This window comes from Manis javanica, chromosome 3, assembly GCF_040802235.1.
Source record: "Manis javanica isolate MJ-LG chromosome 3, MJ_LKY, whole genome shotgun sequence".
Lineage (NCBI taxonomy): Eukaryota > Metazoa > Chordata > Mammalia > Pholidota > Manidae > Manis > Manis javanica.
In genome coordinates, this window is record NC_133158.1 from 52,690,125 (window position 1) to 52,717,531 (window position 27,407).

The following is a 27,407-nucleotide window of genomic DNA, read 5'->3' on the forward strand; positions in this document are numbered from 1 at the left end:
TATGTGCCTTTCTGATTTGCTAAGCTTCAGATTCCCAGAAAACCATTTTTTTTTCTTTTTAATACGTCTTGAACCACAGCCTCTTCTGTGGCGAGGGCTCTCTGGATGCCTGCCCGCTGGCCCAGTGGCCCCTGGTTCACCTCCTCCATGTCAAGGAACGGGGCCATGCAATGTAGTGCGGCTATTGTGACCACAATTGTGCTCATGGAAGCAAGAGCCACAGCATGTCTTGTGCTCAAGGAATGCAGTGTGTTGGCCCTGTAGCCAAGAAGGGACAAGATGGTAGCATGGCCCAGTTTCCCTGGGGATGAGTTGTCTTAAATAGTTTGTTGAGGTCCTGAATGCAGTCACCAAAGAGTTAGGCCAGGAAGGTTTGAGGCCCCAAGCCCCCACCAGGAGGGGGGTCATTTGGGTTTGGAGTTGGAACTGGCCGAGGCTCACAGCACTCTGCTCCTTCTGCCACCTCAGAACTGAGATAAAGGGCCACCCTCAGGTTGTGAGATCTGGATCCCCTGGGGCTTCCCAGAGGGCCAGGCAACACAACTTGGGTGAATCTGGACCAGTGAGGGCAGGAGACAGGAACAAGCCTGTAGATACATACTTACTCTTTTCCTCCCCTGTATGGTTCTCAGATTCCAGTTTCCATGCAGCATTTGGATATGATCCAGGTAAGCAGGCAGAATGTACTTTATGCTGAAGTTCTGGCCAGCTGGCTTGTCGTGCACCTTCTCTTTGCTGTATTTCCTGCTCTGCTATCCTTTGTCCCTCACTCTGGCTTCCGATACATGGCACTATCCAAGGAAATGGGATGAAAGCTTTGCTTACGTTTCCAAGGGAATCCTGCCAAGAAAATTGTGATCTGCTATATTTCTTCTTGCCTCTCCTGGTCTCTCCTCTATCCTCTGTTTAGTTACAAGCACGATCATAGAGAGTAGTTTTTCTTGAGAGGATTCCCCACATTTCTTCATCTTGGGAGCTAATACCCTATGGAATCACATGGCAGTCAGCTTTCTGAGTGGCCTTCAGGACACTGAGCTTCAGAAAATAAATGTGGGGGCCTCCAATTTTAAGTAATTCCTTATATGAAAACTCATGTTTACCCAAAAGATAATTGGGAGAGTGATTATTTTCTTTGCAAAAGGGTTTCACATAAGCTTTTATCCCATATAAATAATGAATCAATTAATACATTTTAAATTGGCAGTGCATTGTGCAGCTGAAATCCTAGTGCAAGAGGCTGTGAGGAGGCTGGCCCACCACTGAGGACTGTTGCCTGGAAGAGCATGTTGTGTTTGTCAGCTGGGATGCTTCTCTTATTTTTCATCAAGAAGTGATTTCTAATTTAAACTATCAAATATTTCACATTTACCATGTAGAAGGCACAGTAAGTGAACACTAGGGAGTTAACGATTCTTTTCAAGGGATTTCCAATCTATCTGTAAAATTGGAAAGAGTCCAAAATATACAATGTGGTGTATGGTTTTTGATAGAATGAGATTTGAATTGCAAGCAGAATTTAGGACTCCCTGGTCCTCCCTCTAGTGTGCCAAGCTCTGTACTGGATTGATACCATGTGTGCCATGCAGAGAGGAACCCCTTATCAGCCGTGGACCCAGTTTCTCTGCAGCGCCCAACCTGCTTGCTAGTGTGAACCATACCTGGCTTCACGAGCTCCCTGTGACTTAGACTAGAAGCAGGTCAGTGTTGTACCAAATGCTAATCTTGACCTAATATATATTTTTTTGTTTTTGTTTTTGTTGTTTGTTTTTTTATTTTGGTATCATTAATCTATAATTACATGAGGAACGTTATATTTACTAGACTCCCCCATCACCAAGTCCCCCTGACAAATCCCATTACAGTCACTGTCCATCAGCATAGTAAGATGTTGACCTAATATTTTTATTTATGGCCTCCACTCCCCAGAAGAGAAGAAATCCTTTTACAAGCAGACCATTCACCCCAAGATAAACACCCCCCTCCTGTGCACTGTCAGCTCTGTTGCCAGATCACGATTCAGTCCTTTAATACATCCTTGCACCCTGCCAGTGTCTAAGTGGGAGGAGAGGAACTGGCCTTTCCATAGAGGTCAGAGTGCACAGCCAGCTGTGTTCTGGGGATGAATGGACCCCAGGAAAGGAATGCATTAGGAGGTAAGTGGGTCACAGAACCTTTTGTGGAGGACAATCTGTGCCTCAAAGGACAGGGATGATTTCATTGAGCAGAGAGGAGGGAGTGTGCTCCAGGCAGGGGCCTGCAGTGAACAAGACGGAAAAGTAGGACTCCGTAGTGTTTAGGGCACAGAGCTGAAACCATTTTGGCCTGACTGAAAATGCAATTCTGGTTATCTGATTTGAGTCTTTCCCAAAATATGACTGGTATTTATAGAAGAGTGCCGCAGCTGAAATTCTTAGATGGAGTAAATGTGATTACACTAAGTGACTGGGGAAGTTTAGGTCATGGATATGCTTGTAATCCTTTTTAATTGGAAGCCCCTGAGGAAACAGCTGTCTCCAACCCTTTACTCACCTGTATATTGGGACAGATATTAATTGATAATTTCTCTTGTCCTTGGTTAAAAAGCCTATTTCAGAGAGAAGCATAATGAAACGTCTGCAAGATGGCAGGAGTGCAAGACAAAAGCCAGCAGCATGAGGTAATGCAGGCGGCCCTCAGTCCCAGGAATTCACTATCTGAGGAGTCGCAGGAAAACTTGCTTCTAGTAGTGAAAGGGTAGGTGTTAAAAAGACATTTTAGTAGATTTTTCTTTAAAAAATTTGGAATTAAATCCCAACCAAGCTGAGCGTGGAAGTGACCAAGTCTAAATTGTCATGGTCTTAGGCACAACACTCAATAACTGGTTAATTAAGAATCTATACAGAGAGATTCCCTAGGTGTGCAATTCCATATGTTAGGGAGATTTTCTGGGGCAATCTGTTCAGGCAATGGAACAGTAATTGTGACTGTGTTCTGGAATAGATTGTTCTAGGACAATCTACTATAGATATTTTATTTGTGCTTTATTTTACTTAAGGTGTGTGTGACCCCACTATCAAGGTCTCACTCTTGTGTGTCTGCAACATTTTCTAGCTGTCTTGGGTTTCTTGCTGAATTAAAACCTCTTTTGGTAGATGACACAATCTGAGCTGTTATCAGCCATGCCATTTTAGATGGGATTTGCTGATAATGGCACATCGATGAGGGAAGGGTTCATCCTGCAATCATGTGTGAAAGGAGTGACTGGCATCTAAGAGAGAAGGACCCCTGGGCACAATGTGACAATTCTGCAAGGGCAGTGACGTCAGAGTGTATGACTGTCATATGATCTGTCAAGGCATGGATGGTTTGTCATTTCAGGTACTTGGTTGATGGCATCAGAAATGACTCTGACTAATAAAGGGGAGAAGAAATCAAGAAACATATTGGAAGGATGGTAATAGCCCACGGAATTGAAGCAAAAGATGAGTACTTGAAATAAGAAGGACTAGAACCTGGGCAGAGCTGGAGAAATAATGGGCATTGTCGTGGGGCATCTTTGGGAATAATTTATTCCAATTGTTTTCTCTCTTTGAATCCCTCTGCACAAAATCTGAATCTTGGGTGGGGGTGAGGAGCATCTGGATTGCTTTACCTCCCCTTGATCAGGGCAGGGGATGGCGTTTTGAAGGACAGACAGCTCTGTCAAAGCCATCAGCCAGGAGCGGGATGGGTTCTACACAGGAAACGCAAGTAGTTGTTTTCAAAACCAAGGAGGTGAGTTTTGAGTGACCAACAGCAATAGATGTCACCTCCAGACAGCTTGAAGTGCTCTGGTGGTTTCAGAATGGGGAACAGTTTTTTTCTGTTCACTTTTACCATAAATTTCAGGGTTTCCATAAAAATTGGTCAAGGCTTAAGCATAAGGGTGTTTGGGAACTGGGTAATAAACACTAGAGGAGAGAGACAATGGGTAGAGGTTGCAATGTCTCTGAAGTCTCCCTTTGAGATTCATGACTTAATTTTCATTCTGAGGCATAAAAAGGTGAGTGATATCTCATACAACTAGTTCTGAGTTTCTAAAAGAAACGTACATAATGTTGTACACAGTAGGAATGTAATATGGTAGAAATTGCCTACACTTTTGAATTGGAAGGGCCCCTATAGTTGAGGCTTTTTTTTCTTCCAATTCTTTCCTGTATAATATGGAAATAATATTGATCTCATAGAGTTGCTATAAGGTATGTGAAGCTTATGGTGCATATTAAGCCCTTAGTAAATACTAGCTTCCTTCTCTCCTACTGTGTGTTTGTGTACACATTTCTCTTTTATATGAATCATATGTACGAATGTAATTTTTCTTTCTCTGTAATGAGTTGAAAACCAATTTTCTTCCCTTCAATTTTATTTTTCTAATTTGGAGCTAATATTAGTAACTAGAACAAATAGCACACAAATCTGTCTCTTCTAAGGCCCATATTACAAAGACACAATCCTCTTTTCCTTAATTGTAGATGAGGCAATTTATTTACCTGCTTGTCTTAAACATCTCATACAGCAGTAGTCCACTATAGTTTAAAGGCAAAAGGAAATCCTCCGGGGATCTGAATCACAGTGAGAAATAAATTCATCTCGTTATGAGTGCTTGGTTGAGGAAAGTTAAGGAAATGTCCCAGAACACCTTAATTGCAATGAATGATAGTAGTATGTCATTCATTGCAATTTAAGTATTCTCACATATTTCTTTTACTTTGCTCAACCTATTCCTCATATTGAAATGACTCGATGGAGTGAGTCTTCCTAATTTTTAATGAGGCTGCAAGTAGGAATTGGAAATAAACAAGAGGCTGTTTTAGGGAGGCATTGAGAGGGAGGAGAAGATGGAAATATTCTTGGAACAGGTAAGAGGGAAAAGTCATCCTGGAGAATATAGTAAACAAAATTCCCCTGCCGGCCCCAGCCCAAGGGGGAGAGTGACTCAGGGTACCCAGACCCAGACACCCATAACAGGGCTTCATCGTTAAACAGAATAGAACTGGAATTCCAGTTTTGCCTCTGATTTTCATTGTTCTCATCATTGTCCTTGTTACAGTCCTTGTTTACCTTTTGGAGTTTGGGAGCATTATGAAGCGGAAATCGCCTGGCCTGCAGTAAGCAATGCACACCAGCTCTCTTCCCCTCTGGTATTATCCTGAGACTATCACAATCTTTTCGTACCTTGTAGCCACATCAGAAGCTTAAGACCCCCGGCTTCAGACACTGTTCAGGCGAGACCCTGTGAATTCGTAGGAGCCTGGCTCCAGGCCTAGGTCCTACGTGTGGTACTTCTGGTCTGAGCACAGGCGTTACAGAGCTTTTCCTGGCAGGTCTCCCGGGGAAGCGGCCCTCCCCGCACCTGGCTTGGGGCCCAGCCCCTGCGCTGGGGTCTCTGGAGAGCAGAGCAGCCACGGCTCAGGCCTCTCCCCTCTACCCCCCAAGCTCACCCGCGTATCTGCATTCGGAAGCCTCCTAATCAGGGGTCACGACTGGGACAGTTTTTAGGCCCCCTACCAAGAAGTTCCTCACTGGGGGCCCTTGACTGAAAGACTTCTCTACTCTCACTTACTACTTTTCAATTCCTATTCCTTCTCTTCTCCCTCCCCTGAGGGAGACGCTGAGCAGCGGGAAGCCAGCACCTTCCCTTCTCCATGCCTCGTGCCTTTACTGTCGCAGGGAGTGGGCAAAGGCGTGGTTATCACTTTGAGTTCGGCTCGGTGTCTTGACTGACCATCTCAACGCCTGGCAATTCGACACAAACCAAGGGACTCCTGAAATCTCTTTTCCTTCAGAAGTTCACATTTCTTCAGAAGTAACCATTAAGGGGTTATCTGCATGGAATAACCTGAGCATCTTTAGGCAGAGGTCTCCTAGGGACCTGGTTAATTCCAGGGAGCTCCCAGTCACCCTTGTCCTCAGTACTTCACGTGGACCCCTCACCTGGTCAGTAGTCTGATTTTAGTTCTATTAAGCAATTGGGAAACGGGTGAACACACTCCAATTAAATTCTGGCTTTCTCTGCCAAACAGTCCTGCCACCATGGTCACCTGAGGCCTGGAGTGTTACTCAGACTATTGAACTCCTGTTGCAGCAGAAACCCCATCATCAGATGGGCGACAGCCATGACCATGTGCCCAGCTGGGGGTAGGTGCCGTTCCCGAGGGAATCTCCCTCACACATGCACACACACACTCGGACATACGTATTTATTGCACTTAACAATTTTAACTGATCTGTTTTGAGTGTTGTAATTATCTTAGAACAGAAGCCTTAGGACCAAGTTGGTCAGGAAGAGGAATTAATCTTTGTTGAGCAATGACCTTCAAGTTCTATGACAAGTACTTTTATAAACTCATCTCATGTAATCCTTCCATGGATTCACAGAGAGGTTAGGCAAGGTGAGAGGTAGTAGAGCTGGGATGTGATCACACAGCCCGTGCACTTTCTGCCCTCCACACTGTTTCCCTGGATGGTGAGGTCAGGCCAGTCCAACTTGCTGTAGCCTATTAGAGTTATCCACGAAGTGATAAAACTATTATTTGAATGTTTGTATCAGTTTTCTTGGGCTGCTGTAACAAAACACCACAACTTAGAGGCTTAAAAAGGCAGACATTTGTTTTCTCACAGTCCTGGAGGCTGGGAGTCCGAGATCAAGGTGTCGGCAGGTCTGGTTTCTCCTGGGGCCTGGCCCCTTGGCTTCTGGTGGCCGCTCTTGCTGCGGCCTCACATAGTCTTTCTTCTGTGTGTGCATCCCTGATGTCTCTGTGTGTCCAAATTTGTTCTTATAAGGACCCTAGTCAGTTTAACAACTTACTGAATTTGATTACCTCCTTTAGATCCAAATAAGTCACATTCTGAGGTATGAGGAGTTGGGACTTCAACATAGGGATTTGGGGGGACACAGTAAAGCCTGTAGCCATGTTTGTACTGCCAGAGTTGGGCTGTAGGCTGTGTAGAACCCAGGGCCATCCTCAGGGCACAGTGGAGCTCAAAGAAAATCATAAATTCTTTCTGTCCTCTTCTATACAAGTTTTTCACACTGGAAATTTGTTTAAAATTGAGAGGAAGGATTAAAAGGTTCATTGTGAGAGGAGTGATGAAGGAGGAACTAATGCAACCACTTCCTCCTTCCCTCCGTCCCTTCACTGCCTTCCTGAGATGCTTACTTATTGATGGTTCATTTGTTTGTTCATTCAAACATCACTTCTCAGGTTCCCTACTCTGCGTGAGGCATTGTGCTAGGTGTTGAGGATACACCAGCTTTGCTCCCTGCTTGCATGGAGCTTACCTTCCTGTGAGAAAGGCAGAAGGTAGTGCACATAATAATTCACTCTAGGAAAAGCCCTGTAAATGGGCGGATGCAGCATGTCTTGGAGGTTGGGCAGTTGGGTATGGCTTCTTAAGGTGGTAACATTTAGGCAGAAACCTGAACAGTAAGAAGGAGCTGCTCATGAAAAGTTAATGGAAGAGCTTTCCAGACAGAGGAAACCTCTGTGCAAGGGCAAAGTCTTGCATCCACAAAAGAATGTTCCAGAAACCAAGAAGAGATCAGGATGGCTCGACCAGATTGGAGAGAAAAGCAGGAGAGAGTGCCCAGACTCTTGGCTGGGTAAGAGAAGCTTACTATTGGCTGTGGCAAGAGGCTCTCAAGTTAGGGATTATACCCCTTGTATGACACCCATTTGAGAGACGGGCTTCAGGCAGAGCTGGCACTTTCTAAGGCGGATTAGACCTTGCTTGTGCAGTAAGATGTGAAGAAAGTACTGAGGGGTATCCTCCCGCAGAAATCCAGCCTCCCCGCCCTTGCCATCTGCTTGTAGAACCTGCTGTTCTATCATTCGAGAATCCCTTCCCTTTAAAGTACCTTTGCTTTGCCCAGGAGGAGACTCCTGTTAAATGCAGGTAACCCTAGCAGTGGGTCTTATTAGACCTGTCAGCAGTCGGACGGCTGGAGGATGAGATACGCTCCGGGCTCTGTTCGCACTGTATCCAACTAGGGTAGGTGCCTCTCTAACGACATCATCTCTTCTTCTCCTCAAGTATTTCTGTTTTTTTTCTCTGTCTCCCTACTCCCACCTAGTCAACTTCCTTCAGACTGCAGACCCGTCCCCACTGTCCCAGTCTATCCCCAACCCCTTATGCCATGATTTAGCTCTGCAGACAGCGGGACTCATTGTGCACATGTCACGCCCTCGTTCCTGTCTCAGGAACTTCGGCCACACCCACCACGCAGACCTCGCATTCTGGGCAGCTGGGTCTTCTGTTTGCTCCATCCTGACTGTGGTTTCTAAGACGTAGTGAGAAAAGCTGGTAACCATGCTGACTGGCCATGAGATCCCCTCACTGCTGATATGTCTTCGCCAGGTGCACCACTTTCCTTTTTCCAAATTTTACTTAATTGTTTAACACATTTCTCTTCCATCGGCTTCTTGGCTATGTGCAGAGAAATGACCCACGTTTTGGAATCACAGTCCTGGGTTCAAAACCCCACTCCTCCTCTTTATTCACAGCTGTGTGGTCTCGGCCATGTTATTGAGCTTCCCTGAGCCTCAGCTTCTTTAATCTGTAAAACAGGTTTGATAAAACCTGCTCAATGTTTCTGACTCCTGTTATCAAATGAGGTCAATTCTTCAGTGTTTAGTATTGAGACTAGACTGGGAATAGATGACAAGCAATGTAGACCAATCTCCTCTTCCCTTATCAGCCCTCCAAGAGTGGATGCCACATTAGCACGACCTCCAGGTCCCAAGGATCATTATGCGGCCTCTTCAGAGGAAGTCAGGCCGAGTCCTGGCTGTGAGTCCCCTTGTGATTGCCAGTGTCAGGGAAAAAGGCCACACGGGCTTCTTCCTTTATGTGGCAGACCCGTTGTCCAGTCACAACAGATCATGTAGCTGCCTCATAAATAAGGAGCACTGCTAAATTAGCCTCTTTTCATCCAAGGCCGAAGTTCATGTAGAATTTAATCAGGACTAAGTGGCAACAGGGATAAGCAACCTGCAAGATGGAGGTGTGACAACTTTAAATGTGTCAGTACAACTCCACCATCCGGAGAGGACAAACCCCTACAGGACTGTGGTGACCATCAAGAAAGGAAAAATTATCAATGGCAGTGGACGAGAAGATGATTCCCATGAGATCAAGTTGCCCATGACACACAGGTCAGAATTAATTTAAAGGGCATTTCTCTATTTCTTCTGATTAGGTATCAAAGATAAAGCACATTAAAACAATGTAGGCAGTCTTTCAGGGTGGTCTTTTAGAGCTACGCGTTCAACTCTAAGTTATTCTCTTTAATGCAGGGAGGGAGGAGGTGGAAGAGGAAATCATTTGCATTAAGCAAGGAAGTATTTGGTACTACGTGCCCTCACTAGCCTCTAAATTAGCCTCTATAAAGAGGCTGAAGGCAAAACCCTGTTGAGGTAGCAAATGGACGCCCTTGAGCTTAGTTAGCTATTGCCATCAGGAGATTTTTGAAAATAGGAAACAGACAGGAGCTGTGGGGGATGGGGAGAAACGGCGAGAAGTTCTGAACCAGGGTTCTGGCTGGAGAGTGATCTTTGTTTCCTTTTTGAGCTAAGGAAGGCTCTCAAATCCCTCAGACCTGTGGCAGAGAACATTTTAAGAAAGACACTTCCCAGGGAGCTTTGGATTTGAAGCCATATACTGAGTGATCTCTTTAGTATTCTAGCCTTTGAACCAGAGGAATTCAGATACTCAAGTATTTGTGATGAAAGAAGGATCTAGTGATAATGGTGATAATGACAATGTGAATACAGTCATTTCCATTTATTGAGCTCTTACTAGGTGCTGGGCACTGAGCTCTACACATTTCCTAGAATTATTCATTTATTCCTTACAAGACATTCTCAGAGCCTCAGGCCCTTAATCTCTGTATTCATAACTTCCCACTTAACCCCATTAAATCTCTGTTTTCTTATCTGAACAATGGGGGCAGTGATTTTTACCTCTAAAGTTGTTGTGAGGAACATATGAGACAAAGACAGAAAGACCTTGGCACAGTCTCATGTTGAGCGTAACATAGTGAGTAAGTATTCAAGGGAAGTTGTGTTCATTTTGTGCCTATTACAGGAAAATGTGCAAGGCTTCTGCCAGCTGCCTCAGCTTGCGTTCAGGGGCGTCCATCCCTCCACCCAGAAAGTTCTGCCACAGCCTGTGGGCTTCTCCAGCGGCTCCCAGCTGTTATAGTCTAGAGTGTCCCCCTCCAGCCCCAGTCCCTTAGCCTCCAGGGTGACAGAGATTCTTACCTAGAAGAATCTTGGAGCCTTTATGGACCCCCTGACATTTGCCACCCCACGCAAATAAGTGACAACCTAGTTTGTGCCAGAGGGAAGCCCCAGAAGGCTTCATAAGTGCTGGTGTTTTAAGATCTTTTCTGCCTTCCCTGCTTTCACTGCCTCAACTCTCTTGTTGATCAACATCATAAAGGCAGGGTGAGGATCAGTTTCAGTGGCCTTTCTGTTTTCCTGAATGATTTCCAGAGAAACAGACCAACAGGATGTTATACACAGTCTGTGTATATATTCTTCCCACCATGTATATATTAAGAAATGTATTAAAAGGAATTAGCTCACACAGGTAACCATCACAATTTCCATTCTTGTCTCTTTTAAAGTCCCCTCCCTCATTCGGCCAATAAAATGGGATTTTATTCAAATGTCCTGAGTTATTTAAATTATATACCCCCCAATGGGGGTGAATTTTTATCTAATGGATAGAGAGGGTAAGGCAGGGTAAGGATAAGAGAGGGTAAGAGAGGGTAAGGATAGATGGGGTAAGGCAGGAATGGCATATGTAGTTAAAATCTATTCTTGTAATTGCTTTGTGTTAAACCCAACCAATTGGTAACAATTGACAAGAAGGTGGTCACTATGCAAAGGCATGGCTGTCTGTTCCACCAGGCGGTCGCAGGGCAGAGCAGGGCGCCTTCCTCCCTTCAGTGCCTCCAGGGCCGGTCTGTTCACGCTGCTTCCTGACCAGTGGCCCTGGGCCTCCACAGCATCAGGCCTCTGAGACCTTAGTTTGTAATTTTTCTCCACCTACTCCAAACAGGCTTCATTCCTGTTGGAGAATGACCCCTGACCCTGAACTGGTAGTGTTTGCCTCTCCACCACCCAGCTGCATCCAGCCATCCTGCAGTGCACAGCTCAAATCCATCTTCTCCCGGGTGTGTTCTGGGACTCTGCCTGTCTTCACCGTCTTCCCGTTTCTCTGCATTTCCTTCGAGCCTGTCCGGTACACTACCTGCTGTCATTTGGGCAGATAAACCCTCATGACCTCATGTTAGTAATGACTGTTTTTGCCTGTTATTGCCCCATCAGCAGAGTAAACAATCTCAAGACAAAGCTTTGTTCTGGTGCTCTTGGCACCTGTAAGAGTCCCGAGAATACAGTCCTGCTCAACAGGTAGTTATCAATTTTATAACAAGCAACTCTGAAATATGTCAGGCCACGTCGGTCCTCTGATCAAAGCCCTCTAGTGAGCTTTCATGTCACTCACAGTAAAAGCCAACTTCCTACCACTGTTGACAAGGGGCAGCTTGATCTAATTCCTGGTATTCTCTGTTCTCGTCCCGCAATTCTCCTCCGTGTTCCCAAGAGAATCACCAGGAAAAACCTATGACTGTGCCCTGCTAGGAAGGCCCCTCAAATGTTGAGGTTCCCTGGTATTGTAAGGGCAAATACAAATAAAAATAAGATGCTTAAGTTTCTCTGTTGAAAATAAGAGAAGAGACCTCACTTAGAGCATTTACTTTAGAAAACATGCAATTTTCTGTCTCTTTGATGTATATGTAAATCTTTTTAAAAGTGAAATAAGTCTCTTGTCAGCTTTATGACCCAGCAATGTCTTTCTCAAGTCCCATCTCCCAATTTTGTGAGAGGGAGCAGCCTATCTTTGACAGGTACCTCATTCCAAAACTACCACCTGTCATAAAGATGTGAGTTTATGTTTCTTTGGAGAAATCTAATTAGCAAGTGCAGATGGCTACCTTAGTGATCACATGAATCCAGAAAGGTCTATGTGTGACAAACGGTGCTGTCAGTTGCCTTTTGCAGAGGAGTGCTTAGTGTTCATCTTGAGAACATGCATGTGATGGGTCATGTCTGCTTGATTCTCTGAAATGGTGAGACTTCTTTCCAATTTTTCAATCTCTTCATGGGTTGCCTGTGATACACACTACACTCTGGCTTAATGCTTATGCAATAATAAAATTGTTTTATTTCTCTTTGACTCTTGTGGAGAGGTTTTCTGGGAAGGAGAGATTTTGCTTTTAGTCATGTTTTCCCAACAGTACCTGCCTGAATGTGCCCTCACACTAGAGACTTCCATCTTGAGAAGGGAGGGCAAGGGCTGTAGCTCCAACCTCTTCCTCTACCCTTTCCTTATATACTGAGGAGGCTCAGCAAGAAGCTGGCAGGCATAGAGATGTCGATTTTCTCTGGGGAAGGACTTCCCACGTTGGAGGTCTGAGCAGTAAAGGCAGGGCACGGCAGCATTTACAGTAGGAACCTGGGCCAGCATGTGGAAGGACACCAGGATGCACAGCCCAGATCCCCTTCAGTGCTGGTCTTGAATGCCAGCCGCTAGGAGTATGGTGTGCACATAGTCTTCAGCTGTCATCCCCTTAAGGACTGGCTCAGTGGTGGAATAGCACCCCAGGTCATGCTCACATCCAATGACTGATTCATGAGAGTATGGAGGCTGGGCCATTTCAGCCCTATGTGGCCCAGTGCTGAAGGGCCATTCTAGCTGCAGAGGACCCAGGGGTCAGCTCTGGCTGTGTTGTGATAGCTTGTGGCTCTGCTTCTCTGACCACCTCTGCTTCCTGCTGCCCCTTCCCTCAGGGTTGATCCCAGGACTCTCCTTAAAAAATATACTGCATTCAGAACCCCTTTTCCAAGTCGGCTTCCCAGGCAACCCCATCTACTTTAATGTGGAAGCAGCAATTCCCAAGAATGGAAGCACATTGGCTTGATAGCCTAAGATGATGATCTCTGCTTAGGGGATCTACACATCCTGGTTTCTCCACAGAGCACAGTAGTGGGTCTTTTTAAGGGCAATAGTTATTTTAAATAAATGATTATCTCTCTTTTTCCTAGAGAAAATTGCCTTCCAGTTTGGGATGTCTTCTCTGTGTCCCACATAGTTCTTACACTGGGATCTTTTTCTTGCTTCTGGCACCTCATTTCTCTGTCTTTAAAGACAGTTCTAGCCACTCAATATTCATCAGCTGATTTCTAAGAAATACTTATTTCTCGGCAATATCTGCCAAAAGTTGGCTGCTGCCTAATAGAAATATTTGCCTGAGACTACATCAAAAGGAATAGAATGCTTAGGAATAAATTTAATCAAGGAGGTGAAAAAGCTGTACATTGAAAACTTGAAGACATTGATGAAAGAAGATGAAGAAGACACAAAAAGTGGAAAGATACGCTGTCCTCCTGGATAGGAAGAACTGATATTGTTAAAATGTCTATACACCCCACAAAAAAGATAAAAATTCAGCACAATCTCTATGAAAATTCCAATGTCATTTTTCACAGAAATAAAACAAACAATCCTAAAATTTGTGTAGAACCATAAAAGACCCTGAAGAACCAAAGCAATTTTGAGCAAGAGAAACAAAGCTGGAGACATGATGCTCCCTGATTTCAAACTGTATTACAAAGCTACAGTAATTAAAACAGTCTGGTATTGAATAAAAACAGACACATAAATGGTTGGAACAAAATGGAGAGCCCACAGATAAACACATGCATGTATGGTCAATTAATTTTCAACAAAGGAGTCAAGAATATAAAATGGGGAAAGGACAGACTCTTCAATAAATGATATTGGGAAAACTGGACAGCTGGATTTTCAGAAAAATGAAACTGGACCACTATCTTACACCATATACCCAAATTGAATAGAGATTTGAACATAAGACCCAAAACCACAAAATTCCTAGAAGAAACATACGTGGTAAGCTTCTTGACATTGATCTTGCCAATGATATTCTTGGATTTAGCACCAAAAGCAGAGACAATTAAAGGAAAAATAAACAAGTGAGACTACATCAAACTAAAAGCTTTCTGAAAAGCAAAGAAAAGCATCAACAAATGAAATGGCAGCCAAGGGAATGGGATAAAAAATTTGCAAATCATGTACCTAATAAGGGATTAATATCCAAAATGCATAAAGAACTCATACAATGCAATACAAAAAAGCCTCAAACAAAACAGAACCCAAGACAAAATTGATTAAAAATAGGCAGAGACTCTGAATAGACATTTTTCCAAAGACATATAGGCCAACAGATACATGAAAAAGTGTTCAACATCCCTAATCATCAGGAAAATGCAAGTCAAACCTGCAATGAGAGGTCACCTCACATTTGTTAGAATGGCTATTATCAAAAAGATAAGAAATAACAAGTGTTGGCAGGGGTGTGGAGAAAAGGGAACACTTGTACACTATTGGTGGGAGTATAAATTGGTGCAGCGAATTTTGGGTACCCCCCGAGATTAAAAAGAGACCTACCTTATGATCCAGCAATTCCACTTCTGGGTATTTATCTTAAGAAAACAAACACACTAACTGGAAAATATATCTGCACTCCCATGTTCGCTACAGCATTATTTTACAGTAGCCAAGACGTGAAATCAGCCTAAGTGTCCATTAATGGGTAAATTGATGAAGAAAATATGGTGTATACACACACACACACACACACACACACACACACACACACACTCAGTGAAGAAAGAAATTCTGTCATTTGAGTCAACATGGATGGACCTTGAGGGTATTATGCTAAGTAAAATAAGTCAGAAAAAGACACCCTTATCATCTCACTTATATGTGGTATTAAAAAGAACAAAAAACCAAAAACAATAAAACTGAACTCATAGATGCAGAGAACAGATTGGTGGTTGCTGCAGGCTGAGGTGTGGGTTGGGTGAAATGGATAAAGGGGATCACAAGGTATAAACTTCCAATTATTAAATAAATAAGTCCAAAGGATGTAATGTACAGCATGGTGATGATAGTTAGCAATACTCTATTATGTATTTGAAAGTTGCTAAAAGAATAGATCTTATAAATTCTCATCACAAGAAAAAGAACATTTGTAACTATGTGTAGCGATGGATGTAAACTAGACTTATTGTGGTGATCATTTTGCAATATATACAATATTGAATCATTATATTGTATATGTGAAACTAATATGCTGCTTTGTGGGAATTACACCTCAATTTAAAAAAACCCTACTTCTTTTCTTGGTGTATCTCCGGTGGGGGGGAAATCCCAGGGCAAAATACCTTTGAAACCAAAATCATTCAAAGGAAGAAATAAAGTGGGAGTAACACAAGTATTTCTTAGAAGCAGTCCGCATCTGCTCTCCCGTTTCTCTAATGATCTGGGTGCAGAAGAAGAGGCCCCCCCACCCAAACTCTCCAGTCCAGCTAAGCGCTCGCTCTCACCGTGTAATTACCTACTGATGTGGAGTTGGACTACTTCTCTCCACCCCTTGGAAACACCTATTGTGTGGGGATGCACTAAAGCCAGGCAAGAGATTCTGGAAATACTGCAATTTTACTCACATTTGTTATAGTCTTGGAGGACTTGTGAATGCAACCCCATTAGCTATCAGTGCTAGGTTACTTGTAGGCCCGTCCCTTGGGTGACAGCCATAAAAATTGGGGCTCTAGATGTGTGGATAAGCTCCTTCTAGGGAGATATCAGTGGCTTGGTTTTATTTTTGGAGTGAGCCTGAAGGGAAGGTGGGGGAAGTGCCTCCAGTTCTTTCAGGATCCCTGTGAGGATTGCAGTCGGAACCTGCTGTGTGCTCATTAGAAGCTGGACTCTCAGCCGTCAGCTTACAACGCATGCAGTCAAACCCCTTCTAAGGGAAGACTGGGAAGACTGGGAGATGGGGGTTTCATCTGCTCCCTCTATGCTGAGTCGGGGTGGATCTCTGCAGCAAGTGCTCTTGCTCCCATTAAGAACTGCTTCTTTGTTTGCTGATAGTCCCATGGGATTTGTGAACACAGGCCCTGTTGGTTTTCAGAGCTAGGTGACTTGGGGGCCCATCCCTGGGATGGGAATCTTAAAAGTTGGGGTGCTAGATGTGATTCAAAGTTCATTCCTCAGGGAGAAGCTGGGAGTTGGGGGTTTCCTCCTGACTGTATGGCACTGTCCCGTGGGGTTGGGTTTATGATGAGAGCGTGTCTCAGCCTCTCCTACCCTTTTCAATGTGGGTATTTTCTCATTCATCTGGTGTGTATGAGTCAGCCATATGAGTCAGCCAATTTCTGGGTTTTTCTCAGAGGAAATTGCAACTTGAGTAGCTATATATTCAGTGCACCCATGAAAGGAGGGAAATTCAGGAGCCCCCTATGTCACCTTCTTGGTCTGGAGTTCCTCAATTTTCCACTTTAAAACTTTTGGACTTAGGTTTGCTCTTCCTTCTGGGTCTTACATCTCTTAAACAATCAATGCAACAAGCATCCTGATTGTAATCTCATTGAAAATAGGTGGATGTGGCTTCTAGTTTTCACTTGCTAATTTTAGCCTTTTGAATTCCAGCCAAGAGGAAAGGAAATACCAATCAGCATATAGATCAAAAATCAAAATTAGGAAGCTCACCCACAGAGAAAGCAATTCACAATGTCAGTCTTCCATTGTGATAATGAAATATCTCTCACTTTCACCCACCTTGTACAACACCTGTGAAACATGAAGAGAGTGTGGCACAATAAAAAATGAAAGAGATGGAGATAGAAAGACTTGGCTCTAGTCTGGGCTTTGCCACTTACTGGGCATTTGGAGCCAATCTTCTCTGAGTCTGCTTTATCATCTGTAGAACAAGAGTTAAGCCAGTTCCAATATAATAAGATTCTATCTGAAGCCATCTCTCTTTCTGGCAGAAGCAAAACCAGCCTCCTCCTAACCTCTCAGATTCAGATAAGCCCTCAATTGCTCAGGTAATTACCCATTGATATGGAGATGGCTACGTTTATCCATCCCTGAGGAACACCTGTTGATATGCAGATGCACTAAAGCAATGTGAGATATTATAGAAATATTACAATTTTACCCACAATATCTAATTACTTTTTATATTGCAACTTCATATTTCTATAAAGAACGTGTAATCTAAGTTTCCTTAGAGATCAGAAAACTGATGGAACTCCAGAAATTGGAAAACAACTTTTTTTTAATCTCTGCTGATTGTATTAGGAATTTAGTAAGGCAGAGAGGGTTGCCTGCTTTTACAAGCAGCTGTGCAGTCAGCTGGGTGGAGCTGATGCCTAAGTGTTAATCCCTTTTGTAGAGCTTTTCATGCAAAAGAAGATGAAGATGGTAAGATTACAGTATTGCTTTGCAAAAAAACTCCCCCACCCTTTGCCCTGGTTTCATTTCTTATGTAAAGATTTAACAATGGAAAAAAAATTTTGCCATAAAAGCTTGGAGGCATCAAAAGTTTCATAAACATGGAACAAAAGGTAGTAAGTAATATTAGGGAATAAATCTCTGCCATTTGGCATTCTGTCTTTCTCTCTTTAAAAAAAAATTAAATTTGGCCCTGTGGTGCTGTCAATTATGTTTTGCTGGGCTTTACAGCAAATGTGACCATTTCTTTGACTAGCAAAGATGAAGGGCATAAACTCATGGGATGGGAAAGGGCAGCCCTTATTTACAATTGCATCTTTATTTATAATCCCAGAATAGTGCCTGTGTTGCATTAGGTGGGCACTAAATATCTGTGAAATAAATAAATTATTACATAAAGATCCAGAGATGTTAGGAAGGGAAGAGATATTTTTCATGCAAATTACTGTATGCAGTAAGAATTGTACAAGCGCATGGCTTGCCCCACCCATCACTGATGGGATATAAAGTCTCAGGGAAGTTGATGATGGTCATACTCAGGAAACCCACCTTCATTAGCAAACTAAGACTTCAGTCCCTGACACCATGAGCTACTACGGCAGCTACTCTGGAGGCCTGGGCTACCGCTGTGGCTATGGAAGCTTCACATATGGCTGCTGCCACCCATTGTGTGATTGAGCAGATGGGTTGTCTTGCTTCTACTGAAGGGTGAACTCATTCTTTGAACCGTGGGAATCCTCGCATGGTCCGGAGTTAGTTGTGCTTTCAGGACCTTTTATCTGCCTATGTCAATTCCATAGCCACTTTCTTGATAAACCAAATTAACCAGAAGGGGCTGCTCTGTGAGTTATTCAAAAGCAAGACTCTTCTGGCAGCAAACACCAGATCCAGCAACAGCAGAAAGAACAAGCCCTTCCCATCAAATAACTTGGAATCTCGTCTTTCAAGCTGTTCACCTCCCTCTTCCCTTTTCATATGCTATTATGTTACCAATTCCCATATTTCAATAAACTAATTTCAATAGCAGAGCGAACATAGTTTCACTTCTATTGATTTAATTCACAGAGCTAGACCCAGGCACCCTGGGGCAGGGAGTATGATTGCTTATTCATCGCGGTATGCTGTGTTCATGAAAATACTTGGCAAATAAAAGGCAAAGAATGTTTGTGGGTTAAGAAACTTGTTCATGGTTTTTATAATATAGAGCGATTATTTTAATTCACCGAGTAATTATCTGAAACCTCATCCTAACTTTGGATTCGTGGTGTTTTTCCACTCAGCCTGCTTCCCCTACACACACACACCACTGTGGCTGAACATCTCTCCTTCTGGGTACAACTGCTGTTTGTTACAGGACTTGAGAAATACCTCAACAGTCCCATAGTTGACTAGTGCTCTACATGCACACCCTTACAGAGCCAGGCAGGATTTATTGCAATTTGTCAAGAAAAATAAGTTGCAAATCATTTTCTGTCAAGGCAAGCCACAGGGTGGAAGAAGATACTTGGAACATGTATAACTGGCAACTGTGTGCTCACTGGTACCACTAGAAACAACCCAAATGACTATCAATAGTAGGATGCAAAGAGGAATTGCAATTTTTTCTTACAATAGAACCCTACACAGACACAATCATGACCCAACTGGAGCTACATGCAATGCCCTGGATAAAGCTCACAGTCCTGGTGGGTGTCAGAACCCGCCCATAGCGGAATACACTATGAAACTATTTACTTAAGTTCCTAGATAGGAAAAATCTATGGAGTTAGAAGTCAGGATAGTGGTTACCTTTGGGAAACTAATACTTGGGAGAAAGCCTGAGAATGTGCAGAGGGGCTCCTGAGGTGCTGGTGATTTTACATTTTTTTAAACTGGGGGTCAAATGCTCTTTCTGTGATAAGTCGCTGAGTTGCTTACCTATTTTTTGTGTGTTTTTCTGCATTTGTTATATTACAATTAGAAGAGTTAAAATCTGATAACACTCTGTGAATTAAAAAGTGTCAGCTAAGGACAGACAATTCAAATTATTTACCAAACAATATTTTGAGTACCTACTGTGTGTTCCTTACAGGATAGGACGTAGGGGGGTTTCAAATGAATAAATACACTGCTTTTTGTGTTTAAGAAACTCAAATTCAAATTCTAGCAATCTATAATAGAGACATATGTGGCGGGGTGGAGGGCATGGGAAGGGAGTGATGAATTCCTGCTTGAAAATCTAAGAGAGAATTAGAGAAGTTTCTCCTAATGCACCATGCTCCAACTTTAGGATGTCTACACATCATTAGTATCTTTACTTCAGTCACAGAACTAATCATAGAATAAAAGTAACACAGAGAGTTAAACAGTAATCACAAAGAAAATCAAGTAAAGCACCTGAATTAAGAAATTTGCTTACCTGTTGGTTTCTCTTGTTAGTTTTTATAGCAAGTATGTCCTGCTCAATGGATATTGAGTATATTTGCTATATAAAGGCATGTATCAGTATTCTGCTGGTGATAAGTAGGAGACGGGTATTATTAGCAGAGAAAAATATCTTCCTAAACATTAATAGAACTTCAATGGAAATTTTAATGCCTAAAATTTGTTCTAGAATGATTTTTGAAAATTACTTAGTAGGTAAATTATTCTTTGGGATATGCAAGAAAAATTGTACTGACATGAAGGATTCAAATATGTTGAAGAAAATGGTGTTTGGCATTCCTTGAATTTATTTATTTACTCTAATAAAGAAGTTTGGAAAAGCCAAGATATAAAATTGATGTCCTTTGTGTTACTAAAAGATATTTCAGTTAGGTAGCAGTATTAATGATTTTCATACAAAGCCTTCAGTATTTCAATAGTGTGCCTGATAGGTTTGAAATAACCAAATCAGAGCTTTAAGAAAATTAAGGAGGATACTAAGCATTCCTTATACTATTGAATATGTCTGAAAAATGCTTATGGAAAAACAATAATATGGTGACCAGAAGCTACTCATCAGGGCTGTTGAACATAGAGATTGGCACAACTTGTCCAGGCAGTATCTTTAATGACCATACTGCTGACTAGTATCTTCTACTTGACAGAAATAATATACTACATATGAACTTCTCACTAAATTCAACTTTCCCTGAATGTTCAGTGAGATTTATCTCACATAAGATGGATTACACTTTCAAGGCTTAGGAAAAACTGTACGTTCATTTTCAACCCACTAGCTAAATAATATGTCAAGTTCATTTCATACTTGAAAGGAAGGCTTCAAGGATCAATCTGATGCCCCAGGAAGGGATAGCATACCAGGCCACCACCCAAGATGCTGAGACTGAGGCTTTAAAAATGCCCTTTTGTGCCTGAAACCCAAATTAGCATTAATCAGCTGGGATATAGTAAGTTTCAGACCATCTGTTAGGAATAATTGTTCAGCATAGCTTGAGAATTAGAAGTTTTCATTAAACTCTGGGGGACTCCTATGCTTAGATGTAGTTAAAAGGCAAAAAGTCCTCTATGTATTTTGTAAATGCCCCTGGTTTATTGGTTATTTTTTAATCTATTATAATTGGACTATAAATAACAAATACCAATAAATAAAGAAGTAAGCTTTTGCTAGGTCCTTTCTAATGTCTAATTTGTGGTAAAACAGTGGAATCCCAGTTGACTTCAGATCAAGGAATATTTGTATTTATGACTTGGATTAGTGTTTCTGTGTTAGTCCGGATAGCTAGACTATGCCGCAGTAACAAATATGACCTCACATCTCTGTGACTTAACCCAGGAAGGTTTGTTTATGACTCTGGTGTCAGTCTTATTCAGGTCAGCTCTCCCTGGGGAAAGCTGTGGTTCAGGGACCTGAGTGAGCTGCTTCTGTCTTACAGGTCCTCTGTCTCTTTGCTGCAGCCATGATGAAGGCAGGGGGAAGGAACATGGAGAAATCATACCAGCTCTTAACAGCTCTGGTTGGGGGGATAACACATCCGCTCTGATAGTTTTCTCACTGGTGACACTCAGTCATATGTCTCTGTGTGCCCAAGAAAGAGAAAATCTGTGGTCTCTGCAATGCTGCTTTTCTCAACAAGGACTGGCTTGTTTTGCACATCTTAGGGGCACTTTGCTTCATTTCTTTTTTCAAGTTTTTCAATTTAACCCAAATGCAAATATGATGGACAAATGGAAAAATCAGGGCTGAACTTTCTTCACTTGATGTAAGAATTTTTTTCTATGCTGACACACTTTCTTGTAACTTTAAAATGGTACAAATGATGGTCTTCTTGGCATTCCAAGACTCAAATATGTCTACTACCTATCTGTAGTCTACCTATGTCTACTACCTATCTGTAGCCTACCTATCTGTAGGTAGATATATGTTACAGACATTATATCTATGTCTTATTTCTTTTTATCTTACAAGCATAAACAAAAAGATATTTATATTTTCAAAATCTTATAATATTTTTAAAGAGAACTTAGAGAGATAGCACCCAACCCCTCATTGAATGATTGGATATCTTCAACAGTAACTTTGCCAAGTGGTTTTAGGAACTTAAAGGTAGGAGCTAAGATTGTCTAATAATTATTAATTTATTTTTCAGTGTGGACCTCGCTTGGGGTCTTCTTGCATTTCAGCAATTTTGATAAAAAAACATTCTTGGTATTACAATAGTTCAAAGTGTCTTTTTTCCTTATTTCCATCTCTGTTTACTCAACCAGATCTGTATAATCATCTTTCTCCACATGGTCTTTATTATCTGCACCAAAAAAATCCCCGTACATGATAGCATTGTGACAGATAAAGACCTTAACTGAAGTTTTCAGGGCAGAGGGGAGGCGGGAAGAACTCATCAAACGAGGTGAGGCAAATAGCTCCATCATCCACACAATCTAGCCCTGCCCAACTTCATATTCTCCATATGTGACCAGTTCCATCATGTGGATCTCTGAAAAAGTAGTTGCCTGTATCTCACTCCAGTGGGTGTCACAGAGAACAGTCCCTCCCTGCTCTTTACTGCCCAAGGAAAATCTGCTTATTCTTGGGGCCCCTGGAATTTTGGCAAATTAATTTTCTTCATCTTGTGAAACATTGTTTTATCTTGTCTATTTAACAAACTTTTAGGTGACATACAGTAAAAGCCAGTCACCATAAAACTATGAAGCATTAGAGACAAAGGACAAAACATTTATAATGAAGAGGGGCAACTATAAAAGTTAGCCCAGATTGAAAAAAACTATGTGATTGAGTTAAAAAACCTAGCTCCAAGCTTCCTAGCTGATGAAGTCATTAAGGAAACTCACTAATTTTCATCTGACTTGATTTGATTAAGTTTGTTTTTTCATTTTCAACTCTTCTTGATTTAGGCTCTATCATTCAATGTTTGGCCCGCCTTTGTTTCACTGATTTCTTTTAATGTTCTTTCCTTGTATGACCTCATTCATTGACCCAGATCAATCTGGGCCAATTCACTGACTCAAGTCAATGAAAAAAACATTAGCAAAACAGGTCCTACTGTGGCTTTAAGGTATATTTTAGGGGATAACTTCCAATGTTAGCTATCATTCACTCATTCATCCTTTTAAATATTGTCAAACACTGATGTGTTCCAGACAATGGATAAAACATAAGGGAAGTGATTTTTAGTACTCTCTGCTCCTGAGTAGATAGCAGTCTAAAGAAAGTAAAACTTAGAGAAGGGTAGCAACTTATCTGAATTTAAACAGAGATACAGTGAAAATATAGAGCTGGCATTTGAAACCAAGTCAGTCTTCACCAAAACCCATGTTCTCAAAATACTTTTATCCCCTACTTCCTCTGTGGTAGGCCGAATTTCTACAATGGCCTCCACAGAAACATCCTTCCCTAATTCCTGGAAGCTGTGAGTGTGATGAAATATCACTTCAGTGATCATGGCGCATTATGTGGCACAGTTGACCTTCTAATTATTTGGGTGGGGCTACTAATGACATGACTCCTCAATAGCAGAGAGCTTCCTTAACTGGTAGCTGGAAAGGCAGTGGAAGTCTGAGATTCAAAGCATGAGGGAGATTGAATACACTGTTGCTGGCTTTGAAGATGGAGGGGGCTGCATGTGTGGCAATGTGGGTGCCCTCTAGGAGCAGGAACAGCTCCTAGCCAACAGCCAGCAAGGAGACGGGCATCTCAGACCTATAGCCACAGCCTGAATAAGTTGGAATTAGATGAATCTCAGAGCCTGTAGGTAATAGCCCAGCCTGGACGACACCTTGCATTTAACCTTGTGAAAGTTTAAGTAGAGAACCTAATCAGGCTCACTGATGTCTGACCTACAGAATTGTGCAATATTAAAATGTGTTGTTTAAACTGTTAAGTTTGGGGTAATTTGTTACACAGAAATAGAAAATTAATGCATCCTTTCAGATTATAAAAATCCCACTAGTTCACCTTCTTTGGGTAATTCGATCAGTCAGTTGTAAATCAAAAGAGCTGTCCTATCTTCTAACTGAAGTTCTTCACATTTTCCTAAAGTTAGCATGAGAAAACTCCATGGACCCCAACTGCATACATATCTCTCTTTGGGGTACCGAGGATGGCAGGTATCCCTGAGCCCAGGAAACAGAAGTTCAGAGGCCATGAGACTTGCATAGTGGAAAATTTATGGTAGATCTGGATTGTTTAAATATGTTTTTATTTATTTTTAAAAATCTTCTTTCCTTTAGGAAGCAAGATTCCTAAATCTTACTCTTTGAGGCAAAATTACCTCTGAAGGTGGACCTAATGTCTGATGCAGTTGAAACATTTACATAGGGAAATATTTTATACTTTGCTTTTATACTCTCATTTTTAAACACATTTCATTATTATTTTAGAGCATATCATTTAGACATATTTCATATTTCTCAGTTTTTCCAGCAAAATGTCCTTTAGTGACCTCAATTATATGCTCTTGATTTTTTTAAAATCATGCCGTTTCCATTTCAGTAGCAATCCAACTGGTTGGCATTTGATAGAACCTCACCTCCATTGTTATATGAATAGACACTGAAAATCATTTTGATGCAGAAAAAAAAAGCTTTAGTAACTAAACTTAGTTACTAAAGAAAACTCAAAGTGAACTCTTTGACTCTGAGCCTCAAAGAGCACAGTATAAATGCTGGGCAAACTATTTTTGTTCTCTGCTTTTTAAATGAGTTCTTTTCTTTTTCTCTTGACTACTGTCTGGCACAGCTGCTATTTCAGAGCATAAAAAAGATAGGAATTGTGAAAACAAGAAAATGAAACCTTGCCTGAAACATCCTGGCCTGGGAATCAGGGCCTGTCTCCCCCGGAGCCTGCAAAGAGCCACCCAGCCACTTATGAATGAAGGAGCATAGGTCAGAGATGGCGTCCGGCAACGGAGTTAAGACTGGTGGGTTCTATTTTTGGTTCCAAACTGATGATAAAACGACTTTAGAGAAGTCATTTTAACTTCTTCAGGGTCTCTACCTGTGAAATGAGAAGAAAACCCTCTTTTATTGAAGATGATGTAAACACCTGCTTGGCCTCCCATCTTTGTAGCCTTCCTCTTGCAGCTGGCTTCTCCTAAGCTTCTCCCTTACAGTCAGCCCTGCGTACCACTCTGTGATCCATGCCTTCTCCTGGGAGCAGGGAGCCTAGGACAATAACTCAAATCACTCAGTTTTGTTGCTGGTTCACTTGGAATGTTGAGCCCTGGTTGGGCTCTGGCTTAGTTCTTAGTGAGCCACCTCTTTCCTATAACCTCCTTCTAGTAACAGGATATTTTTATACATCTGAGTGTCTGGTTGTTTGGTGTACCACCACCTCCAAGAATGAGGGACTCCAGCTGACTCTTTTGATTCTCCTGTCGTGTTCTAGCCCCAATATACAGGTTCCAGCTTTGTTCATGCAACACTTGAGTGCTAACTCTTAAAGATCATTCTTTAAAATTTTTACATTAAATATTGAGATAAAAAGATTCTTGCACAATATGCACAAAACATAATGACTAACAACATAAAAATACTGAAGTATTCAACCAGTTACCAGACCACCAAAAATAGTTACCTTTGAAGTCCTTGTCCCACCCCCTTCCAGTCTACAAAGAGGAAAGTACTCTGTGAAACTTACTTTTGTCATTCTCTCTCTCTCTTCAGTTTACCCAGATGGTATTTCTCTGCATCAAAGATTGTTCAATATTCTGTGTTTTTGAACTTAATACAAATAAAATTAGAGTGTCTGTTTTATGCTGCTTACTTTTTTAGTTTACCATTATGTTCCTGAGGTTCATTCACGTTTTTACATATAGCTGTAATTTATTAATTTTCACAAGAATACAGTTTTCATCCTACGACTATCATGCAGTTTATCTCTTCTACATTTGATGAACATTTGGGTTGTTATTATTTTCATTTAATTACAAAAAGTGCTGTTATGAAATATGCATTTGTCTTCTGGAAGTACTTGTTGGGTGAAAGTTTCAAAGATGTTTGTCTTAATTTACAATCCCATCAGAAAAGTAACTCCAGATCCTTGCCAACTTAAGATTTTGCCAGACTTAAACTTTTGCCATAATGTGGCATCTCATTGTGGTTTGAGTTTTCATTTTTTCTTGATTAATAAGGATGAGAACCTTGCTTACATTTGGCTATTTGAATTTATTCTTCTCTGAACACCTAGTCAAATCTTTCGTTTCACTTTTTTTATTGGTCACTTGCTTTTTTTTTTAATGATTCAAAATTCTTTATGATCTCTAGATACTCTTCCTTTGTCAATAATACGCATGGCAAACATGTTCTACCAGTTTGTGGCTTGCATTTTTTTTTAAACATTTTAATCTGAACAAAACCCTTAACGTTTTATTTGAAGACTTGCTGAGAAAAGTAAGGTTCCAGGTTTCCTGGCTTTGTTTGTGTGTAAGGCGTTAAAAAGACAGTTTCTGGTGAGGGGTCCAGTCTGCCTGCAGGAAGGCCGGGCGGGTCGCGCCGGTGCCCCGCGGTGCTGACAGAAGCATTCAGTTAACAGGTGACCTAACAGCAACGTATTGATACATTTCAGGTACAAATGATTTATAAACTCAAAAGAAATGAGTTTATGCTAAAACATATGTAACTTTGAATTCAGTCTTTGCTTTAAAACAAGTAATCTTTTAGGCTATTACTTATGCGTGTCGGTTACTCCATGTTTTCTGTGCTTTCTTGTTTATCACTCCATTAGTTGCAGTGAAGTGGGCTTTGGAAAAACCATTAACTTCTTTCCACGCAGGTGGCTCTTCCTTATCTTTCTTCACTGGCTTTTTTCCGTATGTCTGAACATAAAAATTTAAGAACAGGATAACTAATGTAAGCATGTAAGAGGACTGGACGATGAGACAGCCAAAGGGGAAGTTGTGGCTTGCATTTTTATTTACTTTTCGATATCTTTCAGTGACCAAAAGTTCTTATTTTTAATTTAGTAAATTTACCCATATCTGCCTTTATGATTTACATTTTTTTGCATGTTGTTTAAGGAATTTTTCCTTATCCCTAATGTCCCAAAGACTTTGTCCTGTGTTATGCCCTAAATATTTTATGGTTTTGCCTTTCATATTCAAGTCTTTAGTCCAAGTGGGATTGGTTTTTGTGCATGAGGGACACCTTTCAGGCTTTGATTTCATTTTTTCCACACCAGTAACAATTGTTCCAGTCATGTTTACTTAAAGTCTATCTTTTCCCCCGTTATGTGTAATGCCTGCTTTGACATAACTCAAGCTTCAAGTCTGTTTTGGACTTTCTAATCTGTTTCATTGATCTATTTGCCCTTCCTTATGATAATATGATAGTGTTATAAATGTCAAAGCTTTATAAGCATTTTAAAAAATTAATAAATACTCTAACTCATTTCCCCCACCTGCCACCCCTTGACCCAGCAACTGCCAATCTGTTCTCGGTATGTATGAGCTTGGCTCTGCTATTTTGTTTTGTTTGTTTGTTTGTTTTTAGATTCCACATGTAAGTGAGATCACACAGTATTAGTCTTTCTCTGTCCGACTTATTTCACTTAGCATAAT

General features: G+C 41.5%; 1 long non-coding RNA gene across 1 annotated transcript in view; it reads left to right on the forward strand.

Annotated features, from left to right (window-relative positions):
* Window positions 1-27,407, forward strand: part of LOC108392374 (uncharacterized) — a 105,597-nt gene that overhangs the window by 2,869 nt on the left and 75,321 nt on the right. The window contains exons 4-8 of the long non-coding RNA XR_012129160.1: window positions 633-668; window positions 2,584-2,733; window positions 3,358-5,126; window positions 6,042-6,156; window positions 24,590-24,770. This is a non-coding gene — a long non-coding RNA (uncharacterized lncRNA). The remainder of the gene's footprint in view (window positions 1-632; window positions 669-2,583; window positions 2,734-3,357; window positions 5,127-6,041; window positions 6,157-24,589; window positions 24,771-27,407) is intronic.